The following is a 10,102-nucleotide window of genomic DNA, read 5'->3' as shown; positions in this document are numbered from 1 at the left end:
TTTTAAGTTAAGTTTATTGTAGTAAGTACTTACTATATATATATATATATATATATATATACGTACATACTTTTAAAACAAAATTTGATGAACATTTATGTTTTGTGCATTAAGGTTTAATTTACGCACATTAAAATACTAGAATATTTAATGATATTTCGTTTTCAATTAGGTTCACTTTATAAATTGTAATAATCGGATACATAATATACTTCTATAAATATAGAAATGTAAATTCTCTTACGAATATTTCCTTTAGGTGCCGTGTACTCGATTTAGCAAATTAGAAATGTTTAACTAACATTTCCAAGAACAACGAGGATTGATAATTTTATTAAAAGATTATATACAGAGACTATGAAAGAGAGGAATAAGGCCTCAATGCTCATACGTACTCTGTGAAACACGAGAAAGTAGAATAACTTATAAACATAATGTTGAATATATTGCAATAAGCTTTTCTAATAATTTTCTGCACAGAAATCCAACAGGACTGGAAGGATAACATTCTAGATTCGATCTCCATTGTATAGCTTTGCGCCAAACCAGCAAACTGGAATTATTCCTCTTCTTAATTAGATAAAAAGTTTTGTTATCTCTTCGTGTGACTATGAGTTTGCTTACATCATTTGTATAATTATTGTTCTTTACTGCGGCACTGGAAAACAGGAAGAGAGAGTTCTCTACTTATATAATTATGTATATTGAGTTTTAATAGTTCAGAGTGCATGCTAACCTGAATAAATGACGTTGCGTCAGGCGTTAATCAAAATATTGGATCAATATAAGCAACTATAATTAACGAAACAGAAAGTAAACGAAAATGATAAAGTTGTATCTAAAAGACAAATTAAATAAAAGAAAATTAATGATTTTATTGACGAAATTTTTCTATATAGAACCACAATCTAATATGATGGTTGATGAAGGTTATTAATCCAAACAACGAGAGCTGAAATCATAACACCAAAGATTCTTGAAGACAGTAAGGTAACGAGAGCTGAAATCATAACACCAAAGATTCTTAAAGACAGTAAGGTAACGAGAGCTGAAATCATAACACCAAAGATTCTTGTAGACAGTAAGGTCACGAGAGCTGAAATCATAACACCAAAGATTCTTGTAGACAGTAAAGTAACGAGAGCTGAAATCAATAACACCAAAGATTCTTGAAGACAGTAAGGTAACGGGAGCTGAAATCATAACACCAACGGTTTTTGTAGACAGTAAAGATCAAACAACGAGAGCTGAAATCATAACACCAAAGATTCTTGTAGATAGTAACGAGAGATGAAATCGTAACACCAAAGATTTTTGTAGACAGTTAGATAAAGCAACGAGAGCTGAAATCATAACACCAAAGATTCTTGTAGACAGTTAGATCAAACAACGAGGGCGGAAATTATAACATCAAAGATTCTCGTAGACAATAAGGTAAACTTGGTAAAAATATTATTGGCAGGTAAATAAAGCGATTTTTTCATGTTAATCTCACAATGTTTGTAAACTTTTGACAAACCTTTTTTTATATAAAATCAGAAACTGTTGTTAATACACACACATCGAAATTTGTGGGTACAAAGTACAGCGATTATCATCGCTGAAATACATAAGAGCGGGTTTATCAAAGTCTGTGAAATGTTTATACTACTGCTTTCATCACACATTTATAAATGACGTCACATTTTTATAAAAATACCTGTATAATGTTACGACTGCAAAAGTTAAAGATAAATTTGTATCAATAGGGATCAATAGTCATGATCACAGAAGTCAAAGACCTCATTTCTCATAAGCGGAAAAATTGAAACATGAATGAATAGGTTACATGAGTGCTTTCCGCCATGTTCACAAATATTACGTGCGTGTCTAAGGCGCATGCGCGTTCATAATGAAAATAAGGTCGTCGAAAAGATGTATAGGTTTAGTATAAGTGATTAAATATTTTAATCATTTTTAAACTGGATGCAAAAGAGTTAGCGTGCATGTAGTCAGACACACATCGTCATGAAGCCTTACTTTAAAGAATCATGTAGTTTGCTACGCGTGTTTGGGTGTATACACTTGGGTTCGTGTTGTTCAGAGAAATATGTAGTATACATTGGATAATAAAGATATCTTAATATTTAACAAGTATAGAAATGCTGTATGACTTAGCACTCACTGGAAGGGGACATCTAACAATTACTGACCAAATGTCCTGATATAAAAGACTGTTTAGTATAGGTATTATTATTTTTTTTATTTCGTGAGTGAAGATTTCATGATTGTTTAGTTTTTTTCATAATATGAGAGTTAAAAGCAGACGATTGTTGGAAGTTGTGTTTATAATTCATTGATGTTGAGGCTATGGAACGTCGTGGATGTCGAGCATATACAGATTTCTGGAAGGGGAGCAGACGATTAAGTGAAAAATATATAAATAGTGTGAATCGAGCGGGAACAGCAGACAGACAAAGCAGACCAGAGACTAGAAAACGGGAAGAGAGCCAAAAGTAAAGCCGAGTGAAAGAGAGTTAAGGTCAGAGAAAGGTTAAAAAACGTAAAGTTAACCGTCGTAGGAATGTATTTTAGGAGAACAATTTGTCTAGTCAAAGGTTGTACTAAACCAATTGAACCTGCCTGTGTATACTCTGACAAAAAGTAGACGATTATTTGAAAGTAGGCTTACTAACTACGAAAAAGAAGATGAATATCGGAAGTTCAGGATACAACTGCGATAACTCAACTAGGCAGCGTAAGTGAATTATACACTGATACTTTTGTTATAAAAAGATAAAAGAAACGAAAGAGAAGAAACGAATAAATGAATTATACTCTGATAGTGCTTAAGATAAAAGTAGAGAAAAATAGTACAGCTTGTCAAATGAATTCTAAAACAGTTGAATTGGCCTAAGTGGACTTTTGACGAGACGAAGAGAACTGTATAGTGTTTAAGATACAACTATGATATACATAGTGTAAAAAAATTTGTACAACGTTTAACTTTTGAATATATTATTTTAAAACAAGCGGAGTGCGTGCTGTTCATTTATTTTTGAATTTATCGACAACAAGTCACAGATACCTACTGTAGAAGAATATATTTTTTTTATCTTCCAGTGTGTTTTCATTTTGAAAAAAATGTGAATTTAGTTCTTTCAATTATTAGTGTTCCTAGTTTAATGTCATTTTAAACGGATAAAACAACGGATTAAGAGCTAAAGTCTTCTCCCCTGATGGTTTATTGCGCTCGAACTCGGGATTTAATTCTTATTATGATCACAGTGCAGATAAGCCATTACGCAATGTTGCTTTTATATTGCCATACGGATTTATTCGTATAATCTGATATATTCTCTAATATAAAATTAAATAAATGTACGAACTTCATTGTCAGCTAGAAATGTAGAAGACATTGCTATCATATCATTGACCCAAATAAAATTCATTTTCAGAGAAAATTATAAAGAAAAGTATAGGTAAACCAATGTTATAAAGTGAGGAAAATTATTGTATAACCAGCTCTCTGAATGAGCTCCTTTAAAAAACAAGAGGGAATCCTCAATAGCCGCGGCACTTGAAATTCTTTTAGGCAGGATAAGAGTGAATTAATCTATTACACCTTTTTCCCTCACTTTTTATTAACTATATTTTTGTGCGCCAGTAATACCAAGCGTGGGTTGCGCGTATACCCGATTTAATTTTATTGCTCATCAGGATCTCTACAAGCCTACCCTCAAATGAAATTCTTTTAGGCAGGATTTGAATAAATTATTCTATGATACCTTGGGCATGGTCTAATACATCAATCGAAAGGGTTTGAACTCCCGAGTCCAAAACTGTAATTAAATCTCATATCGGTCAAGAGATGACGGAGTTATGAGCTAAAGGTTTGTATTTGCAAAATTCAGAGCCGTTCAATGAGCCACTGTGCCGCGGCTAAAAAAGATTCACTTAGCGGAAGCTCCAGTTTCGAACCGAAAACATGGAATTATAAAATTTTGTTTGTTTTTTTAGAGCAAAACCACATTGGTCCATCTCCTGTGTTCACCGCGGGGAATCAAACCACGGATTTTAGAGTTATAAATCCCTAGACTTACCACTGTCCCACCGGCGGATGGTCAGGCAGTATATACAACTGTGTCACACAGATATTATATACTATTTCTTTGTAGTTGCACGTGTGCTTGATTGCATTTAACTCAGCATAATTACATATTACTTATCAATCTTTATGTTCCAAGACATCGTTTTAGAAAAACAACAATAATATAACGTTAAACGATGTATAAGGTGCTTTAAATTGGAAATTGTTGGTCGAAATATATAACTATTAATGGAGACTAGAAAAATTCAGAGAAAATAAAGAGAACGTATTGTTATTGTTATTTTTTTTTAGAAGTACATCATGCCAAAGTATGTGTTTATACATTCTTTGCCAGGCTTAGCTATATTTTTTCACTTTGATATAACGACGCATGTGGACAACAAAGATGAACAAAGCGTTCCGTCTCATTCCTTGTCGAAGAGGACCCTAGTAGAACTGGAAATGTACTGGAACATGTTATAGAGTAGACCAATCTGTACAGCTGGCTATCCTTATAGCACGCATGCGTGACGCAGTCGCAATCTTTACAACGAAACCCTTCATGAAAAATAACAGACACAATATACATATTTCCCAATCGGCGTGTTTCAGTTTACTGGTTACATAAATAGTTTACATAATTTAACTTCTTCGTATCGTAAAATATCCTATACGATTTTATGGCTTGAAATCATAATATTCAATACAGGCTCATTTTTGTTTTTTAATTTGGGGAGCAGATACTTATCGTTTGGTTTTTCAGATCTTATTTATAAAATTGATCTAGAACGTAGCTCGTCAGAGGTCGTTAACATTCTCCTATTGTCATGTTTTATTAATAAATATAACATTTCAAGATTTTTTTTTTGTTCAAAAACCTTAACTTCTACGTAGCAACAGAATACATTTTTTGCTTTTTTCCTTTTTATTGAGGTTCTACTTTTAATATGAAATAGACGCTTTGTATTTAAAGCAGATTGCTTTCAATTACTAGTTTTTCAAAAGTCAGATCTAATCAATAAAAATATTTCTACGATCTTCCGTTTCTCTAAAATTTGTGAGTGATTTTTGTATCTTGTTTTACTTGCTAATATTGCAGAAATAAAAGAGGTAATTTTTTTTGCTATTTTATGAGGGAAACTAATTAATTTCGGTTGTTTGTACGTTTCAATATTATCACATACGTGTATTATTGATTGAGAGAGATCGGAATAACTTTTGGTGATGTCAACAATACTATTACGATGACCGGTTTTCTCTGTTTACCTTTATAACGCACCTTTAAAATCATGCATTGATTGTTATTGTGTGAGTAATATTTTTGTAATAAAGTAACTTAAATATTGTTGCTAAAGATTTGATTATAAGTTATATAAGTTTAAGTAACTTGTCACCGAAAATAGTGTTAGCTAAATTTAAACTAAATGTTACAACTACACTTTATTGGGCTGAGCGTGGCCTAGTGGTTAGTGTGTCATGCTTCAGGTAGAAGGGTCTGGGGTTCGATACGCGAGGCCTACTGAACACACCACAATTTGTCAGCTATGCCAGTCAGTTATGTTGTACGGTTTAAAAGCAAATGTGGTGAAAGTTGCTTCTAACTATCCGCCTTTTTCTGGTCAGTAACTGATACGTACAGACGTCTTTACCTGAACCCCCCCCCCCCCCACGTCGTAACAGCGGTATGTCTGCGGACTTACAACGCTAGAATTCTGATTTCGATACCCGTGGTGGGCAGATCACAGATAGCCCATTGTGTAGCTTTGTGCTTAATTACAAACAAACAAAACCTGAATCCCATAGGGTTTTTGATGTGGTCGTGTATACAACGTCCGCATACAATGCCGTTCAGGTTGAAAATTCCAGTTCCTACTTAAATGCCTCCAGGTTGGACAGGGGTAAGTTTACGGACTTACAATGGAAAAATATGGGGTTCGCTTCCCCCGTGGTGGAGACAGCAGATAGCCCAATGTCCGCATACAATCGATACCCCAAACGGTGACATCAGTATATGTAAATATATTCTCTCTCTGACACTGGACAAAACAATATTTTTCAGCGAGTATTTCAACTACCGCAATAGATATGGCTACAGAACGTTGTTTTTACTTGAATTTTTTTTTATCTAAAGAATAAATTGCCTTGAAAGTAAGGTACCTTAAAATGACTAGTATATAAATTGATTTTAAATAATTGGATAGGGAACTTTGATGAATTTCTCCCTGGCGGAGAAAGATTGAAGTATGCTCAAATATGGAATCGTAATTGATTTTACTTGTTAGTTGTCAGACCAGTTCTACATACAGATTTTAACTAGATTTCTGTTAATTAGATTAATAAATTAGTTGCGAGCCAGGACCACTGGTGACTCAGTGGAAAGTCTGAGGGCTTTGATGCTAAAAAATCGATACCCACGATGAGCAGAGCACAAACAGCCCATTTTATTGTCTCGTGTTTGATAAAAGTTAAACCAGACAATTAAATACATACGATATGATACATTAAGCTTTAATATTGTTACTTATCATACAACTAAATCTCTGTTATTTGACGTATTAACTTTCAATATTGTTAGTTATCAGACAATCAAATTCCTAATATTTAATGAATGTATTAAGTTTTAATATTGTTAGTTGCCAGACAATCAAGTTCCTGCTACTTAACGTATTAAATTTTAATATTGTTAGTTATCAGAAAATCAAATTCCTAATATTTAACGAATGTATTAAGTTTTAATATTGTTAGTTATCAGACAATCAAATTCCTAATATTTAACGAATGTATTAAGTTTCAATATTGTTAGTTATCAGACAATCAAATTCCTAATATTTAACGAATGTATTAAGTTTTAATATTGTTAGTTATCAGACAATCAAATTCCTAATATTTAACGAATGTATTAAGTTTTAATATTGTTAGTTACCAGACAATCAAATTCCAAATATTTAACGAATGTATTAAGTCTTAATATTGTTAGTTATCAGACAATCAAATTCCTAATATTTAACGAATGTATTAAGTTTTTAATATATTGTTAGTTATCAGACAATCAAATTCCTAATATTTAACAAATGTATTAAGTTTTAATATTGTTAGTTACCAGACAATCAAGTTCTTGCTATTTAACGTATTAAATTTTAATATTGTTAGTTGCTAGACAACCAAATTCCTATTATTTAACGTATTATGTTTTAAAATTGTTAGTTGCTAGACAACCAAATTCCTATTATTTAACGTATTATGTTTTAAAATTGTTAGTTGCTAGACAACCAAATTCCTATTATTTAACGTATTATGTTTTAAAATTGTTAGTTGCTAGACAACCAAATTCCTATTACTTAACGTATTATATTTTAAAATTGTTAGTTGCCAGGCAATTCAGTTAATTTTGGCTTTGTGAGTTCGACCTTTTCTTTTGATTGAACAAGTAAACTGACAAGTAAATTACATCAATTTCCAAGCCAGATGTGAGAGTTTATTACTTTAATTGTTTATTTTATCTACTGGGGTTAATTAAGTAAGGTAGCATTAGCATTAAGGATTTATTCAATTATAAGAAGCGTGACTTCAGCTTATTATTCTCATTTCCCTACTTGAGTTTTATTTTACGCCAATGAATTGTTTGGTGATTGTCTGACTATCAACGGAAGTTCTCTGTAAGCCCAGACGGATATGAAACAATTTCAGCTTAAGCCATAACTTTTTACTACTTTAGTTTGCGTATGGACGGGAATATCGTTTAGTAAACAGAAAATAAAGTCCTTTATCAACTCGGTTGAATCTGTTCGGAAATGTAGTTCTCATGGTTGCTAATAAATGATCTAGTGACTAAGAAGTAGAGTCCGATAAAACCTAGCTTTAAAATTACCGTTATCAGAATATGTTGTTATTTGTATTTAAATTAAAATGAAGTAAAAATATGTGGAATGAAATTCTTCATAATTTGTAAAGCAAGTTTAATAAACTAATTACGTAGAAGAATACAAGACTTCCCACAAAATATTTTATCTCACAAATTCATTTCTTTTGATTTGAAAATGCAATTAAACTTCATTAACCCATTGGCTGCTGATTCGTCGTATAGGGTACGGTTCACCTCCGGCAGTCGAATGCGAGTATGCCGTATACGGTGGTTTGGTTTTTTTTAATTTCGCGCAAAGCTACACGAGGGCTATCTGCGCTAGCCGTCCCTAATTTAGCAGTGTAAGACTAAAGGGAAGGCAGCTAGTCATCACCACCGCCAACTCTTGGGCTACTCTTTTACCAACGAATAGTGGGATTGACTGTCACATTATAACGCTCACACGGCTGAAAGGGCGAGCATGTTTGGTGTGACGGAGATTCGAACCCGCAGATTGCCAGTCGAGCGCCCTAACCACCTGGCCACGCCGGGCCCCGTATACGGTGTACGGCTTGCAAAAATTCCGTGCGTGTTTATAGTATTTGCAGTTAATGGGTTAACATCAACATATAAAAGAAAAATTGATTGTATCTTATGAAATAATTGATATGAAATATGTTTTTAATTTCTCGCATAAAAAACAATTAATTTTAACAGTCGATCATACATTACGTCTTGAAAAATAAAAACTTTATAATTAAAATAATAAGATCTTAAAAGAAATGAAAATTACTTTTTACATAAGATATAATGAGAGAAATAATGGTTTTGATAAGTTGAAAAACGAATTAAACTCCGATATAAAACAGTTTATTAATGACTTTTTGAATTGCATCTTTTCCGTGGTACAGCATTATATCTGAGTAGTAACAAGAAACGGTTATTAACCCTTTAGTGTACATTCTAACCTATAGATAACAAATCTGTCTTTATTGTTTAATACATATACACGTGTTTCAGTTCTGTAGCCAATTGAATGCCTTTACTTCCAGGTAACAATCTAAATAAACCGTGGAATTGTTTTTTTCTTTGGTTACTCAACTGAACAATGTAGGTAACGTGCCCATTTATAACTTATCAAAATATATCTCACAAAAACATATTTAAATAAGAAATTCACAGAGAACATTTTTCCACATTATTGTCATAATGAATTAAATAGAGGGTTAAATTTTGTTTTAGTTGTTGTAAAGCACAAAGCTGCACAATGGGCTATTTGTGCTCTGCCCATCGCGGCTATTCAAACACGAATTCCGGCATTATAACAAATGCAGTAACCAGGAGGGGGCAGACGGTTCTATTAAAGTAACTAAATCTCTAGAGTATATCTTTATTAAATTAATATTTTACTATTACAGCTTCGTCAGGAGCTAATGATAACCTACAAATTCGCTAATCCAGTCGATTATCTGTAGGTTATTAATAACTAGGTAGTGCAGTGAAATATTGAGCTAATAAAGATACTTTATGAAGATATAGGTCGTTATTTTATTTAAACTAAGAGAGATGTCTAGTAATAAACTCCAGTTTGTGTTAAACAATATGAAAAGTAATTCTAAACGTAATATCGGATATTATTCACACGGTCAACTACAACTGTTGTATGATAATGTTAATAATGAAGTTAAATAAAATAGAAATTAAAGCTAGAAAGAACAATAAACGAATTGACAGACTGGAAAAATTATGTTGATAGGTTAACCCAAAACCAAGAATCCAAAGCAAACCTTTAAGTGAAAATAAAACAAAAATTAACGTATCGCAGAATATCAAAAGGACAATTCAAAGTGGCTAACCCTTGTTTTTATTGGTTTGTGGCTTAAATGGTGCAATGGGTAAGGTTTTGTTTTTGTTGTTTTTTTGTCATTGAAACTGTGACATTTAGATTAAACATTTACGGAAATGGGGTGTATATAACCTTGTGTCATACTGTATTAAATGTGTTGTTCTGCAGTAGGTTCGTTCACTGTGTGCCTAATTTTACTTCTCTGAAAATTTCTTTCACTTTGTCATATATAGGACATCCAGTTTCTACGGTGTATTCTGCTGAGCATATTGCATTTAAGCTCACATATAACATTTCTGACGTCACAGTTAACAATAATATCAAATGTTTGGATATGAGTTGAGTA

At 32.4% G+C, this 10,102-nt stretch overlaps 1 long non-coding RNA gene across 1 annotated transcript in view; it reads right to left on the bottom strand.

The window, feature by feature from the left end:
* The window catches only part of LOC111084927, a 15,622-nt gene extending 6,047 nt beyond the window's left edge, over nt 1–9,575 (bottom strand). Inside the window, exons 1-2 of the long non-coding RNA XR_002609811.1 lie at nt 9,565–9,575; nt 6,432–6,437 (exon numbers count right to left, since the gene is read on the bottom strand). This is a non-coding gene — a long non-coding RNA (uncharacterized LOC111084927). The remainder of the gene's footprint in view (nt 1–6,431; nt 6,438–9,564) is intronic.
* Between the last annotated feature and the right edge of the window lie 527 nt (nt 9,576–10,102).

Source organism: Limulus polyphemus, unplaced genomic scaffold, assembly GCF_000517525.1.
Source record: "Limulus polyphemus unplaced genomic scaffold, Limulus_polyphemus-2.1.2 Scaffold173, whole genome shotgun sequence".
Classification (NCBI taxonomy): domain Eukaryota; kingdom Metazoa; phylum Arthropoda; class Merostomata; order Xiphosura; family Limulidae; genus Limulus; species Limulus polyphemus.
This window is presented reverse-complemented; position numbering and strand designations above follow the sequence as displayed.